General features: G+C 38.2%; 1 protein-coding gene across 3 annotated transcripts in view; it reads right to left on the reverse strand.

The window, feature by feature from the left end:
* B3GALT1 (beta-1,3-galactosyltransferase 1) overlaps window positions 1-17,190 on the reverse strand; it is a 153,795-nt gene extending 136,605 nt beyond the window's left edge. For 2 of the 3 annotated variants that reach the window (XM_020874696.2, XM_020874699.2), the window contains exon 1: window positions 17,129-17,190. The gene's annotated coding sequence lies outside the window, so the exon portion shown is untranslated. Of the gene's footprint in view, window positions 1-15,356; window positions 15,426-17,128 lie in introns of those variants that run through there. The other variant, XM_070476101.1, reaches the window with a different exon arrangement.
* Between the last annotated feature and the right edge of the window lie 3,716 nt (window positions 17,191-20,906).

Genomic DNA, 20,906 nt, shown 5'->3' on the forward strand with positions numbered 1-20,906 from the left:
CAGGATGGACTGGTTTGATCTCCTTTCAGTGCAAGGGACTCTCAAGAGTCTTCTCCAACACCATAGTTCAAAAGCATCAATTCTTCAGCGCTCAGCCTTCTTTACGGTCCAACTCTCACGTTCATATATGATTACTGGAAAAACCCATAGCTTTGACTATATGGAACTTTGTATTCTCTTACATGTTAAATAATAACACTTAAGTTTTCTCATGTGGAAACCCATGGACAGACGCTACGGAGGCAGTGCTATGTGATATGAAGGACATGACATTTGGAGCCAGAAGACCTGCTTCAATCTCAGCTCTGAGTGGTTGTGTACCCTTCAACAAACCAGTTATATCTTTAAGCCTCACTCCCTGCCTTGGTAAAAGAGTTCGGAATAATATTCCCCGTCAGACAATAATGGGTTTTAAAGTATTTCATAAACTGCAAAGCACTGTACAAATATTAGTTATTATGTTAACACCATGAGAATGTTTGAAAAAAGGGAGAAAACAACCCGTTGCTAGTGAAATCTGAAGAGCTTTTTAATTTGGGAATTGTTGCCAACACCATTAAGAACTGAGACACACTGCGCTAAATTTAGCTTAAAACAAACAAAAAAATGAAATGTGATTCAACCCCGAAAAAGATGTATCTCACTATACATGAAGAAAGGACTCTGAAATAGAGAAACCGAGAGAGCAACATTGTGGACACAGAGCCCAGCAGTTACAGTAAAACAGAAGATGGAGTTGAGCTTTTCCAATGTCAGGCAGCACTGAAAAGGGCAGTTCTATTTTAGGCTTTTATCAAGAGACAATGGACTTCATTCTTCCTTTTGGAGCCTGGACCATGCGGGTCTAGCATCCTTCTGGGTACTGCAGGTCAGATACAAGAGCCAGAATGCCTCATGCACACCATACATACACAGGAGTCTGTCTTTGAAGAAGGAATCGTTCTAATTAGAGACCTCAGTGGGGGCACTTGGCTACCACCCACAGCTTCGTCAAGTCAGTGGATGCCCCTCAGCTCTTCTCATGCTTTTTTCCTCAAAGGGGTTTTGCCTGCTTCACCTCTGTACGTGACTCTTTTGGATCAGCTGGAGTCTGATCTGAATCTAAGTATACAGGAAGCAGACCAGACGAAGAGACCATTGACAATACACTGGAAACGATGGAGGGATATGGTGACTGATCAAAATGAATCGTAGTATTTGGTAAAGCAACATGTTGAAAAAATAAACCTGGACTTATGGTTGCCAAGGGGTGGGAGTAAGGGAGGGAAAGATTGGGAGTTTGGGATTAGCAGATGCAAACTACTATATATAGAATGGATAAACAACAAGCTCCTACTATATAGCATAGGGAAAACTATATTCACTATCCTGCGATAAGCCATAATGGAAAAGAAAATGAAAAAGAAAATATATATGTAACTGAATCACTTTTCTGTATAGCAGAATTTAATACAACATTGTATATCAACTATTTCAATTAAAACAACAACAACAAAAAAAAAACTTTAAAGAGAAGCTTGAGATAATAGGGAGAGGGAAAAACATATGGATCAAATGATTGTTACTCTCAGCGGAAGTTTCCATGGCTGCCCCTGGTGAGGTGCGCCTCTATACACAATTCCAGGCTGTCACCCTCCTCTTCTACTAATGAATACAAACGCTGAGCCAGTGATTCAGGGGCCCACACACTCCTTCTACTTTCCAGAGCTCTTCCCTCTCTGGCATCATCCTTGTGTCCACTATTTGCACTTGTCATCTTACAGCAGAGAAAGAATAGTGGTCAGGGTGTAAAATTACGTGTCTTGATCAGCTGAACCCCTGGTGTATATTAAGACAACATCCTCCATCATGCTTCTCACATGTGTCACCACCTGCCCATTCAACAGGTATATTCTCTATTGATTCTTAGGTGGTTCTCTAAGCAGGCAGGACTGGACTTCAGTGACCCTCTCTCATGGTCCAGGCCTTTCCCTTTAATCTCTCTTTTCTCATAGCCACCAAGTCCAAGACTCTACCCTTAGGTCTTTCTAGTGCATGCAGCCATGAATTTAAAAGAGGCTTGCTCCTTGGAAGAAAAGCTATGACCAACCTAGATAGCATATTAAAAAGCAGAGACATTACTTTGCCAACAAAGGTCCCTATAGTCAAAGCCATGTTTTTTCCTGTAGTCATGTATGGATGTGAGAGTTGGACCATAAAGAAGGCTGAGCACTGAAGAATTGATTTTTTCTGACTGTGTTGTTGGAGAAGATTCTTGAGAGTCCATTGCACTACAAGGAGATCAAACTAGTCTATCCTAAAGGAAATCAACCCTGAATACTCTTTGGAAGGACTGATGTTAAAGCTGAAGCTCCAATACTTTGGCCACCTGATGCGAAGAGCTGACTCATTGGAAAAGACCCTGATGCTGGGAAAGATTGAAGGCAGGAGGAGAAGGGGGTGACACAGGATGAGGTGGTTGGATGGCATCATTGACTCAATGGATGAGTTTGAACAAACTCCAGGAGATAGTGAAGGACAGGGAAGCCTGGCATGCAGCAGCCCAAGGAGTTGAAGAGTCGGACACAACTAAGTGACTGAACAGCAAGTATAAGGATAAGGTATGAGTAACTGATGAACTACCTAGTCAATTTCTCCAAGCAAAGAATACACTGGTAAGTTAAAATTAAAGTAATGAAGAAAACAAATAAGGAATTGAGATAAAAATGGTAGTTTTGTTAGCATACTAATCCAGAATACTTAATTCCCATTAAGATATTTTCTGGAATAAATGTTAAATATCTGAGCTCCATTTCAGTGCCAGGATAATTACTGAAAACTTCAATAATAGAAAGATTGAAAACAAACTACTTAATAAGAGACGAGTTGTATGCATCCAGACAGCAAAATAATATGTAGTCATTAAAAATGATACTATAAAAGATATTTAATTATATGGAAATACCATATCCTAAAGTCTAAGATACACATAGTTTGCTGTTTGACATTACTGAAATTGGGAAGTATCTCACAATCAATCTTGAGACAATTCAACAGTTACTAAGTAGATGAGTAAGTTGTCACTTATTTTGCCTGGGCATGCAAATGTGTGTGCGTGCGTAGTCAGCTGCTAAGTTGTGCCCAACACTGTGACCTCGTGGACTGTAGCCTTCCAGGCTCCTCTGTTTATGGGATTTCCTAGGCAAGAATACTGGAGTGGGTTGCCATTCCTTTTTCCAGAGGATCCTCCCAACCCAGGGATCGAACCCATGTCCCCTTGGCAGGCGGATTCTTTACCACTGAGCCACCAGGGAAGCCTTGGCTATATGTAAAAAGAGGAGTTTCTGTTATCTGTGTGCTACCTCAGTTGAGCTATTTGTAATGGTACCACCATATATGTTTCATTTTTAACAAGTTTGCACATCTAATTGTAATTTTAGTTGTCATTTTAATTGTCTAAAAATACACTTTGATACTACTTTGACATGCAAAATACTGTGTGCACAGAAGATTGTGTCTGCTGCATATCAGACGATGCAATTAAAGGCACTAGAAATAGCCAAATCTTAGGAATACATTACAGAATTTTCAAAGCCAGGAGAAGCCAGTCTGGCTGATTCATACAACATGGAGGACTCTCACTCAAGCACTAGCTTATCAAAAGCTTCGGACTGACTTTCAAGAGAAGCTGTTTAACTTTCATTTATTTATAATACAAGTAAGAAAAAGCCAAAACTAAATAGAGTGAAAAGAAAACCTTTATGGCTTTTGGGGTCTTTTGATTTGCCTCCAAAATTTAATATCAACCCTAAGAGTGGGGAAACGTCAAGATAAAGATCCCATCTTATGAGAAGTGTCATGTCACTGGGAAAAAATGCAGAACTATTGGTGGCCAGCAAAAATGTATGACTATGAATGATGGACACCACGTTCTTTCATTTTTTCCCTTATGGAATGGAAATGTCTCTAAGGGTTATTCTATGCCTGTCCCACCACTGCAATTTGGAAGTAAATAACTTTAGTTTAATAGGTCCACAGATAGAAAAGAAGTTTGCCCCACAATGAAACATACCCATCCTCACACCTACGTGGTTTAGGTGATTTACACAATGAGACTTAGGACTTCTGAGCCAATAATCCTTAGATGTAAGTTTTATGCTTACACTGATGCTATGAGTTGAGACTTGGGAGGATATTGGGATAGGATGTAGGATGGATGTGAATCTTTGGGAGCAAGAAGATGGATTGTGGTAAGCTGAAAAAAAGATGCCACTCCCCCCCAAATGTGAATTTTATTTCTAATCCTCAGAACCTGGGAATAATACCTCATGTGGCAAAACAGTTACCTTATTATTACCTTAGATGGCAAAAAATGTGATTAAATGAAGGATCTTGATACTAGGTGTTTAGTTTATTTTAGGGGGCCCTAAAATTTTCACAACTATGCTTATTCAGAAGGGGCAGAGGGAATTTTGAGATAGACACACACATACAGTGGAGAAGGCACTATGAAGATGAGGGTAGAGTTTTTCAAGTGACATAGCAAAAATCCAATGAACAGCTGCATCCAACACAGGCTAGAGAAGGCAAGGACCAGTTTCTGCCTAGAATCTCAGGGGACAGTTCAGTCCTGTCAAAAGCCTTGATTTTGACTTCTGGCCTCCAGAACTGTGGTGCAATAAATTTCTATTGTTTTAAGTTATCAAGTTTGTGGTAATCTGTTTCAGTAGCCAGCCCCAGTTAACTAATACAAAAGACAGGGACATGTAATAGTATGGTATGGCATCATCAGGAATTATGAAATAGAAAAGGTTAAAAATACCATGTAGCATCAATGTGATTTTAGTTTAAAAGTAGAATGAACGAATGAGTAAACAAAGAAATGCATACAGAAGATAATATGTCTTGGTTTGCTTGGGTTGCCCTAACAGAGTACTATAGAATAGGAAACTTAAAAAGCACACTTTTTTTTTTTTCTCAGAGCTCTGGAGACTTGAAGTTCAAAATCAGAGTGCAGGATGGCTGGCTTCCGGCGAGGGCTCTCCTCCTGACCTGCAGTTTTCTTCCTGTGTCCTCACAAGGGGACGAGACAGAGAGATCTGACTGCTTCCTCTTCTTATAGAGACACTAATCCCATTAGGAGGGCCCCACCCTCAAGACACCATCTAAAACTAATTAACTCCCAAAGACCCCACTTCCCAACATCATCACACTGAGGGAGGGATGTGATTAGAGCTTCAATTTTGAGGAGATGTAAACATTCATTCTGTAACACCATATAACATGGTGTTCTTGGAAACTGAGAATTTAGGTGATATTTAATCACATTCTTTCATATGTATAGACTGGGGTATAAACATTTAACCCTTTGCTGATATGAAAGGAGCCCTTAACTTTTAATTGATAATTAGACCTATTCAGGGTGGGAAATATAATACTCTCCAGGAAAGAACATAGGCAATTCTCTTGCTTTATAGGGATTAAAGGGTGTGTTCTGAAGGAAAGAGTTCACTCACTGCCATCAGAAGTGAAACATTTTCTTTTTTTAGGTAGTTAGTGGTGTCAACTTTGGATTTAAGAAATTTTAAAATATTTCCAGATAGTCCCAAGAATCACTAATGATAAGGAAATAGGGCTTTGATGGGAAGGAATTAAAGGAATGAAGGCACACTCTACTTACAGAGAGGCACTTAGATCTCAGGAACACTTTGGAGCAGGTCTGGAGAGCAGGCTTAAAGGTCTCTGGGTGGGTACTTGACCATAGGAGTGGGAGTCATGCCTAGTAGATACCAAAAGTCCTTGTCCCACCACTGTGCAGTGACCTTGGGACATGCCTGGGTACTTTAAAAGTAAGGAGGACCTTTGCGCCTTGTGGGAATGGTGAAGACAACCTTTGACTGCTGTTACGCACAGTTAAAATGAAGTCCTCAACTTGGAATAAAATTTGGATGAATGTTCTCTTTCACATTTTATGTTGATAGTAAATATGTAATACTTTAAGAAAAACAGTACAAAAAAAGAAAAAGTCCTAAGAAATGACATAAAAGAGGAGTCTATATATCTACCAAAAGCCATCTGTTGAGTATTTTAAATGAAGGATGAGGTAAACTCCTCACCAATAGCATCACATCACAGGTAAAAGACTAGTTGGCTGGTCAACCAAGTGCTTATCAGCCCACTATTAGTTCTCTGAGCCCTGGGACTTTGAAATTATGAGAGGCTGAAGATTAAGTGAAACTAGAGAATGAACTGGAAAAGTGTGAAAACCTGATGAAGATAATCACTTCCACCTCCCAAAGGACAAAGCTTAACTCCATCACTTATAAAACTTCCCTTCACACTGGCTTTGAGGCTTTGTGTTGTTAATGATATCGCTTAAGCTCAAAAAAAGTATAGATGCCTTGTGATGGTCAGTGAGCTTCTGGCCTAGAGCAAATCACTGTGATTTAATTGTCTGTTACATGGTATAGAGAGAGGGGTTAGATGTTTATGATGACACAGGTTTATAGCTGCACTCAATCAGTTGGTTTGCAAAGAATATACATCTTTTTTAACCTCAGTTAAGGGTGAATGAACATGTGACACAGAAATGATGGAGTATCAGATGTACAGAACAGAATTTTGGACTCTGTGGGAGAAGGCGAGGGTGGGATGTTTCGAGAGAACAGCATCAAAACATGTATATTATCTAGGGTGAAGCAGTTCACCAGCCCAGGCTGGATGCATGAGACAAGTGCTTGGGGCTGGTGCACTGGGAAGACCCAGAGGAATTGGGTGGAGAGGGAGGTGGGAGGGGGGATTGGGATGCGGAATACATGTAAATCCATGGCTGATTCATGTCAATGTATGACAAAAACCACTACAATATTGTAAAGTAATTAGCCTCCAACTAATAAAAATAAATGAAAAAAAATGATGGAGTACCTAAATCAAAGACATATTAAAGACCAAATGTCAAATGTTGATTACATGTAAATAGCAATGAATTTAAAGATACCTGAAATTCTTGTAGACTGCATTCAGCCTCGCAGAATGCACTGGGTGCGGAGTCAGATAAATTGAAAGATAAAACTGCCTCTGCCACATACTAGTTCTAAGTTAGACATGTTATTAACCTCTTGGAGCCTTGGTTCTTTTGACCATAAATTGGGGGATAGTGATATTTATCTCCAGGGGATGTTGTGAATGTTAATTAGATAAAATATCTAAAGTATCTAACCCAGTGCCTGGATTTACAAATCCAGTCACTGTTGTTCTTTGCTGCTACATCACCAAATGTGAGCTTTGTCAAACTGCAAGTCTACAAGGGAAAAAGGCTCTGGGGCAAGGTGGTTTCTCCTGTCATCATTAAATCATGCTTACTGTTTCCTCTTAAGAGGAGCCTTGGCTGCTGCTTTGTCTCAGGCAGGGCAATGTGCCTGGACTAGTGGAGACCAAGCCAGGAGCAACAGCAGGGGTGAAGATTCACGAAAAGATAAAGCTGCCCCAAAGAAAGAGAGAAACAGGTAGGGAGCAGGGATGATGATATTAACTTGCAGCATAAGGCCTCTGGGTATGAAAAACATAGGTGCTGCTTCAAGCAGCACAAGACTCACAAAGGAGCTTGAAATTCTAGAGCTATTTGGAAGTAGTAGACCTAAGCGGGCAAAGCAGGCTGAAAAAATGATGTCTTGAGATGAGCACCATGGATAGCTCCAAGGGAAGTCATTTTTTTCCTCCCTGAGAAGGAGGCAACTAAGAATTACTCAAACCTATTTCATGGAGAAGCCAACATCTCTCTGCCTTAAAGAATCAAGATCTATTAAGGCATATTTGATCCCTAATATCAGAAGAAATTTTTATCCATTCAATATTCCTAAATATAAGTCAGCAATAGCATATTGACTGGACAGAACTGTTCAGAACTGGTTCTTCCTTGGAGAGATCTACTCTGACCTTAATTGGTTTGACTTAGGGTTGCCCTTCATTCTTAGAGATCCTGAACAATTTATGGTTCTATCAGGACGATCCCCACCTCCCTTAACACTAATACAGTGTTGGCATTTAGGGTTACTGGTGGGGCAATTATAGACTGCTTCAACTCTGGGAGGTCAAGAGCATGGCTCCCATTATGGGGCCATATTTAGTTCAGTCCACTAGAAAGTCTAGCCACACTATTGCTAAGAGTTGACAAAGGGATAGATATACATTCTGGTCTTCTGTCTGTGTACCCTAGGGAAAGTCATTTGGTCCTTCTTTGTGTCATCTCAAAGATAAAGGAATTGAACTATAACATCTTAAGGGAGATAAGAAGTTACATTATGAAGAAGTAATTTGGTTTAAAATGATTCATTCAGAAACTCCAGAGATGCAAAATATATCCCTGAGGAAAAAGACAACAGCTGAAAAAATATATATATAGAATCAGGAGTCAACCAAGCACTTTCAGAACCACAAAAAATTAAGGTATTTTTCATCGGCAAGGGAATGGAAGAACCATACCCATGATGTGTTTGGTTGCAAAGTACTATGGTCTCTCAGGACTGGGACACGTCTTCTCAGATCTTTTATACCGGGAATTGGTAGAAATACCAAGGCTTTACATATGAGGTTTGAACTGACTATTGTCCTTCAAGTTTCAAGGCATCTAGAGGTCAGAATGTAGGGTTTATGAACTCTAAAATGTCTGAAGGGCAGTGTATCAGAATATAGGAGATGGCTGTGGGCTAAAATGACTCTGCTGGGGGACACAATGTTTGAATTACAAGAACACCTCTCACAAAGCAGTGTTTGGCTTATGGACTTTTTTGATTCTTGGAACAAAGAGTCTCATTGTAATTTCTGAATAATGAAACTGGGGCTCTTCAGTTGTTAGGCTCTCCAACCACTGGATGAAATAAGACCTTGTATTTTCTGGAGCAGAGATTCTCTAAGTGAGGTCCCTGGATCCTTGCATGTCTCTGATATAATTTTAGGAGGTCAATAAGATCCTTTCCTTTCCAACTACTTACTTCTATGGGGCTTGATTTTCTTCTAAAACTTCAAACAAAATTATTGATCACAATAAATTGACTGCAAGAGCAGATATGAGAATCCAGTTGTTTTCTATTGGGCCAAACAGTATTGAGATTTGCTAAATATAAAACTATGCCATCACCTCATTAACTTGTTTTGGAAAATGTAATTATTTTCTTTTAAAGGGAATTTATTTATTTTTAATATATAATGACATTATTTTTCCTAAAACTAAACAAAAATGTTATACATCTTTCAATTTTAATATCTAATATGGAAAAATTAATAAATATAACTCAGACAATAAAAAGCCCTTTGGAAGGCCTCGATAATTTTTAAGAGGGTAAAGAGGTAAAAATGTCTGACAGATACTGTCTCAGAGGCATCAGAATTCAAGTGTTTCTGAATAAGTAATCAGTCTTTTAATAACAGAGTAAAAGTGAGCAAAGATTCTTGGTTTCTAAGTTTCTATGAGATGTTGTCTCGGAGATATGGGGATTTAGATGTTTACTTGGTTTGATGTAGGGTGACCCAGCTGGCACATGAGTTTGGACTTCAGAGCTTGGACTCTCCCCACCCTGGACTGGCTTTGGGCTTGGGAGTAAGCCTTGAGAGATAACACTAGTGAGGACCGCACTGTTCACTTACATTTCTGCCTCTAGAATAACCCAGTGATGAAAATGCCCTATGCTAAAGTCTTTGACTGTGTGGATCAAAGCAAACTGTGGGAAATTCCTTAAGAGATGGGAGTAACAGACAATCTTACCTATCTCCTGAGAAATCTGTATGTGGTCAAGAAACTAGTTAGAACCAGACATGGAACAACTGACTGGTTCAAAATTGGGAAAGAAATACGACAAGGCTGTAAATTATCACCCTGCTTATTTAACTTCTATGCAGAGTACATCATGTGAAATGCCAGGCTGGATGAAGCACAAGCTGGAATCAAGATTGCCAGGAGAAATATCAACAACTTCAGATATGCAGGTGATACCATTCTAATGGCAGAAAGAGAAAAGGAACTAAAGAGCCTTTTGATAAGGGTGAAAGAGGAGAATGAAAAGACTGGCTTGAAACTCAGCATCAGAAAACTAAGATCAAGGCATCTAGTCCCATCACTTCCTGGCAAATACAAGGGGAAAAAGTGGAAGCAGTGACAGATTTTATTTTCTTGGATTCCAAAATCACTGTGGATGGTGACTGCAGCCATGAAATTAAAAGATGCTTGCTCCTTGGAAGAAAAGCTGTGACCAACCTAGACAGCATATTACAAAGCAGAGATACACTTTGCTGATGAAGGCTAAGTCAAGGCTAAGTCAAGGCTTAGTCAAGGCTAAGGTTTTTCCAGTAGTCCTGTATGGATGTGAGAGTTGGACCATAAAGAAGGCTGAGCAACAAAGAATAGATGTTTTCGAACTGTGGTGTTGGAGAAGCCTCTCGAGCATCCCTTGGACTGCAAGGAGATCAAACTAGTCAATCCTAAAGGAAATCAACCCTGAATATTCATTAAAAGGACTGATATTGAAGTTGACGCTTCAGTACTTTGTCCATCTGATGTGAAAAGCTGACTCACTGGAAAAGATCCTGATGATGGAAAAGAGAAGGCAAAAGGAGAAGGGGGTGGCAGAGGATGAGCTGGTTAATGGCATCACCGACTCAATGGACATGAGTTTAAGCAAATTCCTGGAGATAGTGGAGGAGAGGGGAGGCTGGCATGTTGCAGTCCATGGGGTTGCAAAGAGTTGGACATGACTGAGCAACTGAACAACAAGAACAAAAAGAGAAGTGCCCTGCGCCAGGCATGATTGGATTAGATGAAAAGCTTAGGATAAATGCAAGGAAAATCTGTTGATATTAGTGAGAAATATTACATTTTAAAATATTATCTTTAGGTAACTGATTGAAGCTTTATCACTTAAATGTATCAAATATAAACATTCTCTCTCAATATTTCACTGGTCTGCAGTTTACAGGAAACAATAAACAATACTGTTAAGCTTTCTCTTTGGAGCAAAAAGATTTACGAGGATGGAAAATCTCAGTATAAATTTGGCTAACTGAGATAAATTCCAAACTAAATGTACAAAAATAAATTTAGAATGGAAATACTTTCAAATAAAATAGTAAAAGATGAAATTTTAATGCTTTGGGATATACTTCATATTCCAAATGGAATAACCCACAATGGAATTACATATATATATATATATATATATATATATATATATAACTGGACTTACTAAATGAAAGCAAAACACTTGCTTTGCAATTTTGAACAAGTCATTTAGTTTTCTAGTTAACACTACTACCAAATAAGGTGAATACATCAATAATCATCAGTTCTAACATAAGTAGGTTTCTTAAGTATATTTTGTTCTCTGGTAGTAAAACGTTACCTGCTGCCTTATAATTCTTTTTGTTTACCCTTTAAACTATTTTTACTATAAGGTTCAAAGGCAAGATTCATCACAATCTTAGATCAATCATCACAAAATGGTGAATGGCGACATCAATTCAGTGACATTTTATAGAAGACCTCAACAATATTATAGAAAGCTACAGTATTTCAGGCAAGAGTAGAATTTTTACCTTTAAAGAATTGAGATTTTTTTAGTAAAATTTTTTTGACTCACTAACTCATTGAGTCTGTTCTTCCCCACACTGTGCTAGGCCATCTTGGGGGAGTGGATTAGAGATGGAGGTGAAGGAAAGGGGTAATTCTTGGGCCAGTTCAATTTTTACTTATGTGGTTCACTAATATTTGTGTCACATGATTTAAGAACTCGTTTTCGCTACTTCTGGGTTTTATATAATTTTAAACAACTCTTTCTTAAATGTTCTTGTTTCCAAAGCAGTGGGATAAAAACTTTATCAAAGACCATGCTAATTCAAAGCCACAGACTTATAGCTTGTCTACCATGCTACTATATTTTAAGTAACCAATTATTATTTAAAATTACTGTTTCAGTGGCATTAATGAAATGTAGGGGTCATGAACTCTGTATGAATACAAAGAACTGGGATTCTCATTAAAGGACATAGAAAGTTAATTAAAAGCTAATTAAATGAAAAATTTCAAATATCTGATATTCTCTACTTACTCAGTACATCTGGAGAATTGTAAACTGTGATCAATGACAAGTTAAAGACACAAGTCTTTCTCTTGGAATAATCTCAGCCTCTTGACTTTGTTTGAGAAAAAGGGTCAAATGTTTATATAACATAATCCACTCACATCACATCAAAAAGAGGAAGGAATACTCAGCCTGTGATGTATTGCACAGATTCATTAACTTCAGAGTAGCTGTGCAGGGAATTCTCTAATACAAATGGAATTTATATTTACATTACAGTACATCAATACTGTAGCCTACATCAAAGCCTGTGATTATTATGCAAAGATTCCAAGTAAATAGGTACTGGTACTATAATTAACATCTGAGAAGAGTAATTAGTAAACTTCTTTATCTCTTTTACACAAAACAGATTTCTTATTTTCAATAAAAGCAACAGAGAGAGAATACTGGGCCTCTCTGACAGCTCAGTTGGTAAAGAATCCGCCTGAATTTGCAGGAGACCCTGGTTCAATTCCTGGGTTGGGAAGATCCACTGGAGAAGGGCTAGGCTACCCACTCCAGTATTCTTGGGCATCCCTTGTGGTTCAGCTGGTAAAGAATCTGCCTGCAATGAGGGAGACCTGGGTTTGATCAATGGGTTGGGACGATCCCCTGGAGAAGGGAAAGGCCACCCACTCCAGTATTCTGGCCTGGGGAATTCCATGGACTATACAGTTCATGGGGTCGCAAAGAGTCAGACACGACTGAGTGACTTTCACTCACTCAGAATTCTATATCCAAGGGCAATATCTGTGAAGAAGACAATCAAAATATCAAAAAAGAATTAACCATTATCAAAAGAAAGGAGGCATATACGCTTACCCCAAAGAGATGAGAGGTTGAAAATAATCTAACTCATATGACAACCCCACCCTGGCCTGCCCTGAGCTACCCTGGTAGCTTAGCTAGTAAAGAATGCACCTGCGATGCAGGAGACCCCGGCTGGATTCCTGGGTCAGGAAGATGCACTGGAGAAGGGATAGGCCACCCACTCCACTATTCTCGGGCTTCCCTGGTGGCCCAGATGGTAAAGAATTTGCCTGCAATGTGAGAGACCTGGGTTCGATCCCTGGGTTGGGAAGATTGCCTGGAGAAGGGAATAGCTACCCACTCCAGTATTCTGGCCTGGAGAATTCCATGGACTGTACAGTCCCTGGGGTCACAAAGAACCTCTATTTTACTATAGGACTGAATTTCATCTGTCTACAGGGCCAGGGAAGGGTGTGTGTGTGTGTGGTTGTGTGTGTGTGTGTCTCCCTGGAAGCTGTCAGCTCTGAGATGTGTCAGTAACCAGTAGATCTCTGAGAATGTACTTCTTCTGTCCTGAGTAGGATCTTTCAAGTCTTGAAACCTTGGCGTGGGCCCTGGCACTCTGCAAGGCTTTCCCCAATTTTCTCCTCCCTTCCCCATTTTGACTTCTGATTCTTGTCCTACCAATTCTCAGCTGCTTCCTGGATTCTAGGTCCCATAAGTTGTTGTTCATGCAGAAAACACACATTGTTATACTTCTCTTAAGAAACACCTGTCGTTTTCTGACAAGGGATGAATTCTAATTTATACTGTCATTTTCTGCTTCTGCCTTTGTCTGTCCACAAAAATAATTTCTACAATGGAGAATGATCAAAGGCAGTACAGACAGTGAGAGACACAAACTCTCCCTTTTCTGCAATGCTTCAGCTGCTCACAAACTGTTTCCCTTTCTTTTGCTTTAACTGTACATAAACCTGCTGAATCCTTTCCTGTTGTCCTTAGCTCGTCCAAGTAGGAGCTATGATCCTATACCAAAACTTCCTGGTTGCATGAAATAAATTGTCTGTAACTGTGCATTTGCTCTAGCACATAAACTAAATTGTCTGTAACAAGAGTGTATTTTCAGTGATGAATCACACCTGCAGAGCACTTTGTGATTGAAATGAGACTTAGAGAGGGAGAAAGAGGGAGGGCGAGGGAGGGCGGAGAGAGAGAGAGAATGCTCAACAATAACAATGTACGCGCAGTTGCTCAGTCGTGTCCGACTCTGCAACCCGATGGACTACAGCCCACCAGGCTTGGACTGCAGCCCACAAGGCTTCTTTGTGCACAGAATTTTCTAGGCAGGAATACTGGAGTGGGTTGCCATTTCCTGCTTCAGTGGATCTTCCCCACCCGGGGATCAAACCAGAGTCTCTTGTGTCTCCTGCATTAGCAGGCAGATTCTTCACCACTGAGCCACCTGAGAAGCCCCGACAATAACAAAGCACAAACAGAAAGTTAATCTCACAGGATGGCTCCTCAACATATCCTCCAAGTGGATGGTGTATTCTTCACTCCTCTCTAGGGTAACTTTTAGAATAATGTGTTCCCGGTACATAAAAGGCAGGGACTGCCAGTCAGAAAGCTCCATACAATACACTGGGTCAAAAATAGCCAAACCAAAAGTTTAAGAATGGTAATATGGAGGGTAAATGGGCAGCAGAGAAATTTTCTCTAGAAGGAAATTTAAATAACACCACTCCATTTCCAAAACCAAAGTCTGTCTGTAACAGCACTGCATGTACTTATTGGGTAAGTGAGACAGTAAGTGAGCAAGTGAATGCGGTGAGAGCCAAGAATTCCCAGGAATTCTGTGTACTGTTCTTGGAATTCTTTCTTAGTGACTATGCCACTGTGTATAACAGCCTTTCGATTGTTGTTGAACTGCCCAGCTGGGATTCACTTCGTGGATACCCTGCAAGTTGAATGACCTGAGTTGTTTTAATGCAAGTGGTATCTAAGAGTGATTGAGTTTAGTATCCCTTAGAGTCATCCAAATAGAAATTGAGAATAATTTCCAGAATCCAGATGTCAGGCATGATGTAGGTGAAACATTCAGATAATTGCGTTGTTTATCCAGATGTTTTAGCTTGTTATCTCCATAATATACCCTCTACCAGCAAAAAACAAATGAGTAAATTAATAAGTAGCCCATATAAAACCACAAAAATAAACAAACAGAAAGTGATTTTACCACCAAAAAGCTAATTCCTAAATAGCAAATGTTGAGATAAAACAAGTACCATTTTTATCAAAATGGTCTATCCTGATAAATCTTCAGAGTTGCACTCATAATAAAAAAAAACTCATTTAAAAAATCACATTTTAACCACAATGTCAGAATGGAAAAGGAAAATAGGTGCTAGAAGTTTAGGCTTGGAGAAATACTGTCGGTTTTCATTCACGAGTTTCAGTAACGCAGTTGTGTTGACGGTACAATTCATCTGGCCAAGTGAGACAGGAAGCACAACTCACTGTGGTCAGGCGCTGTGGCTACTTCCCACTCACTACGGGAACTCAACAGGTGGACAGCTCACACTTGCTCATCACCTTTATCACTCGTTGTTCTGGTAAGAACCAGGTCTCTTAAACAGAGCGGATTTGCACAGTGTTCCTTTACAGATAAGAGGTAGGGAATAGGATTCTAACAAATGGTGATCCCAGAAATGAATCTTATTCTTTTAGATTCAGTAAGTTTATGTTAAATTCTATGATATGAACTTGAGTGTAAAAAGCATACTTGTAATCACGTAGTGTTTAATATTACTTTGACAGCACACCAAGAAGAAATTTACTGAATCTGCCTGTATATCAAACATTACTTGATAAAATAGCTAAAGTAGCAAAACATATGTTATTTAAAAAATACCTCAAAACTGTGCAACTAGAGATTATCATACTAAGTGAAGTAAGTCATAAAGAGAGAGACAAATGCCATATGATATCACTTATATGGGCAATCTAAAAATGAACCTACCTATGAAACAGAAACAGATTCACAGACACAGAGAACAGACTTCTAGTTGCCAAGAAGGAAAGGATTAGGGAAGGGATGGAGTGGGAGGCTGGGGTTAGCAGATGCAAACTACTATATACAGAATGGATAAACAATAGGTCCTACTATATAGCACAAAGAACTATATTCAATATCCTGTGATAAGCCATCATGAACAAGAATTTAAAAGTGTGTGTGTGTGTGTGTGTGTATATATATATATATTTGAATTGATTTGCTATACAGTATAAATTAACACAACATTGGAAATCAACCATAATTCCATTAAAAAAAATCCCAAACATATACATATACAAAATCCCAACATATACACACACACAGGATGTGGGACACACACACACACACACACAGATGGGTCACTCCCAACAGGAAGTGATACTTTTTTCTAGATTTTGAAATGGAGACCACCGTACCCTTTAACCAAAAAACACAGAAAATGAGTAAATTCAAGTTAAATCAAAGTTATGGAGCCTGGTATAATTTCAGACTTCCTCTGAGTAGGGATGCTTTGACAGCGAAAATCTATATATGTATACATGTGAAAACATGCTTGAAAGACATATAACACAGATAACAGGTTTGTTAGGATGATGAAATTGTGTTTTCTGATGTATTTTCCACACACTATACAATTTTTATGTCATTTTATAACAATAATTAATTATAAAATGAATTGGGATTCATTTTAAATTCCCAGTTCAATTAGTCCTCTTTTCAAGAAAACTTTCACAATATCTTATTTACATCTTATTTTTGGAATTTGTACATGTTCTAGAGTTACAGTTTTCAGTTTGCTTATAATAAGTTAATAAGCTGTGCATTAATTTGGTCTAGATTTTGGGGATGAGTACAAGAATTTGTAAGTAAATTCTGGATGTTGTTAATAATAAGTATTATAACTAAAATTTGGGAATGTATATATTTGTTTTTATATTCTGCTCAGAAAGGATAACAATTGCCATGTGCAATGTGCAAAAATCATGCAGCTTCCTTCTCCAATGACTAACTTTATCTAATATTTTCACATGGGCATTCTTTATTCTAAATGGTCACTCATTTCACCCTTTGATGTGGTATTTTTTTCTATTGACAGCAGATAAATTATCAATTTGTTATTTAAACAAATTTAACTCTGAATCTACTACTTTCTTAAATCTTTGTTACTAGAGATGGGTCACCCCCACCAGGAATTAATACTTTCTTCTAGAATTTAAAATGGAGACAACCTTACCTTCAACCATGCAATCTTCATGGCTCAAAGAAACTCATTTGCAACAGAAACCACAACAGGATCTGGAAGAACAACAAAAGAGAAGGGACCTTGATGCAAGTCCAAGTTTTCCCAAGTAAGCACAGAGTAATCTAATTTGTTAGAGATTTATTTTGAGTGGTTAGTGAGTTTGTAGGCAATGGCACCCCACTCCAGTACTCTTGATTGGAAAATCCCATGGACAGAGGAGCCTGGTAGGCTGCAGTCCATGGGGTCGGGAAGAGTCGGACACAACTGAGTGACTTCACTTTCACTTTTCCCTTTCATGCATTGGAGAAGAAAATGGCAACCCACTCCAATATTCTTGCCTGGAGAATCCCAGGGATGGGGGTGCCTGGTGGTCTGCCCTCAATGAGCTCGCACAGAATCAGACATGACTGAAGCAACTTAGCAGCAGCAGCAGCAGTGAGCTTGTACACAGCCACATTCAGGTTAAAAGTAATACACAATGATCACGTGCTTCAACACTTGAAAATCAGTTAATATAATTATCAACAGCCTAAAACAGAAAAATCACATCATCATATCAACAGATACAGAAAAAACCATTTGATAAAATGAATGTTCCATTCATGATTAAATCTCTCAGGAAACGAGGATTAGAGAGGAATTTCCTTAACTTATAAATAATACCCACAAAAATCCTACGTATAAACATTATATTTAATGGTAAGAAACTTGAAGTTTTCTCACTAAGATCAGGTACAAGACAGGGTGCCCCCTTTTACCTGTCCTCTTCAACACTGTATTAGAAGTTCTAGCTAATGCAATAAGATAAGTAAAGGAAATAAAAGGTGTATATATTTGAATAGAAGAAATGCAAACGTCTTTTTTGTCCGATGACATGATCAACTACACAGATAATTTAAAAGAACTGACAAAAAACTCCCAGAACTAATAATGATTATAGCAAGTTTGTAGGACAGGAAATAATTACATAAAAAGTAATTTCATTCCTATATACCAACAATGAACAAGTGGAATTTGAAAGAGAGGCCAGATGACACAAAAGGCTAAAGACAATCTGACTAAATTTCTATAATATTCTGGAAAAGGTAAAATAACACAGAGAGAAATTAAATCAGTGTTTGTCAGAGGCTGACAGTGGAAGACAAAATTGCAGAATATTATTCTGTAGGTATTAACAAACTGGTTCTTAACTTACACAAGATGCAAAAGACCCAGAATAGCTAACACAATATTCAAGGGAAAAACTAAGTCAGAAGGCTGACATTACCTGATTTCAAGACTTACGACAAAGCTGCAACAATTAAGACAGTGTGATGTCAGCAAAAGAATAGACAAATAGATACATGGAACAGGAGAGCCCAGAAATAGACCCCCATACAGATCTTTGACAAAGGAGCAAAAGAAATACAATGATGCTAAGATAGTTTTTTTTCAACAAATGTTGATTGAACAACTGGACATCCACATGCAAAAATACAAATCTAGACACAGACATTATACCCTTCACAAAAATTAATTCAAAATGGATCACAGACCTAAATGTAATACATGAAATTATAAAACTCCTAGAAGGTAACTCCTAATATATTTTAAGGAGAAAATGTAAATGACCTTGTGTATACTGATGACTTTTTAGATATAACACCAGAGGCATGATCCATGAAAGAAATAATTGATAAGCTGGGCTTCACAAAAATCAAAACCTTCTGCTCTGCAAAAAGATACTGCTAGGAGACTGAGAAAACAAGTCACAGACAGTGAGAAAATATTTGACAAAGTCTATCAGATAAAGGTCTATTATCCAAAATACATAAAGAAATCCTAAAACTCTAAAATAAGAATAAACATCCTGACTTAAAAAAAATAGGCCAAAGACCTTAACAGACACCTCTCCAAAGAAGAAATACGGATAGAAACTAAGCATATGAAAAGATGCTCTGCATCATATGTCATCTGGGAAATAAAAGTTAAAACAACAGTCAGGATTCACTAACACGTATTAGAATGGCCAAAATCCAGAACACCAACAACACCTAATGCTGGTGAAGATGGGGAATAATGGTAACTCTCACTAACTGCTGATGGAAATGTAAAATTTCCAGAGACTTTGGAAGACTCTTTGGTACAGAGACCTTGGAAGACACCTTGGCAATTTCTAAACAAGTTCTTACCATATGGTTCAGCAATCACACTCCTTGTTACTTATCCAAAAGTAGTTGAAAAATTTGTGCATGAAAAACTTGCACAAAGAAGTTTACAGCAGCTTTATTCATAACTGCCCAAACTTGGAAGCAACCAAGACATCTGTCAGTTGGTGAATGGATCAATAAACTATGGTACATCAAGACAATGAAATACTATTTAGCATTAAAAAACAGATTAGCAATCAAGCAGTGAAAAGTCACAGAAGAGCATTATATGGATACTAATATCATACTATATGATATTCTAGAAAAGGCAAAACTATGGAGAAAATAAAATCAGTGGTTGCCAGAAGTGGGATTAGTAGCAGAGCAGAGAGTTTTTATGGCAGTGAAACTAGGTCTGTATGATACTGTCATAGTATCATATGGTCGCAAGCATTTATACACTTGTTTAAACCCATAGAAGGTACAACAGGAGTGAAGCATAGTTTAAACTACATACTTGATAATGAGGTATCAATCTAGGCTCATCAGTTGTAACAAATGTGTCACTGATGGGAGATGCTGATGATGGAACACACTGTGCATGTATGGGCGTGGAGAACATGTGCGAAATCTCTGTACACTCCTCTCCATTTTGCTGTGAACCTAAAACTGCTCTTAAAAATAGTCTTTTTCCGTTTTTTCTTTTTTTTTTACAAAAAAGCAGAAAGAAAACACAAAATGTAAACTAAGAAAGTATTATTCAAGCTAAAGTTTAGGTTTCTAAGGGAATGTGCTTCCAAGGCTGTTGGTTGCCTGCAGTCTATGATAGGGCTGGTTATTGTGCGATTCTGAATGTGAGGTGCTATTTGCAGACAAGTGGACTCACTGGATTCCACATTATTTTTATTCTCATTTCTTCATCTCACTTCTTAATCACATGTGTTGGCTTGTGCTTTGAAACCATCTGTTAGATATCATTTCATTCTGCAGCATATTTGGAGGTTTAAAATACAAACAGATCAACCCAAGGAGGTGAATCCAGGTTTGGGGTTCTATTTCTTTGGTCTGTTTCTGTTTTCCCACTGACCCATTACTAAAATTTGATTAAAAGTTGGAAATTGACCCACTACTGAAAGCCATAAATGTTCAGAAAGGAATGTTTATGAAAGGCTTAAAAGAAGTAAGAGACAAAAGCAAAAAAAACATAAAGTGAACACTGCAAAAATGTTTGTATGGATGCAACTAATAAGCTTTACATTACATTTATGAGGAAATGTTGAATATTTTAAAAAATTATGATTTTTATTAATAATGTTTAGACTACTTATCTAAAACTGGTTGTCATGAAAATTCTTACCACTTGGAAATCTCTTACCACTTTCTAAGCCTAAACCAGCTACCAACTGTCAGCAGGATTAGGCTTAGGAAAAAAAAAAAAAAAATTTATTTTAGTCCTTAAATCAACAAAATCCTTCAGTAACTAAGAATACTTATCAGTATCACCCTTTTCTACCTATACTGCCATTCATTCATTCACTCACTCATCCCCATTATACAGAGTGAAGTAAGCCAGAAAGAAACACCAATACAATATACTAACGCATGTATATGGAATTTAAAAAGATGGTAACGATAACCCT

The sequence above is a fragment of the Odocoileus virginianus genome, chromosome 13 (genome assembly GCF_023699985.2).
Source record: "Odocoileus virginianus isolate 20LAN1187 ecotype Illinois chromosome 13, Ovbor_1.2, whole genome shotgun sequence".
Taxonomy (NCBI): Eukaryota; Metazoa; Chordata; class Mammalia; order Artiodactyla; family Cervidae; genus Odocoileus; species Odocoileus virginianus.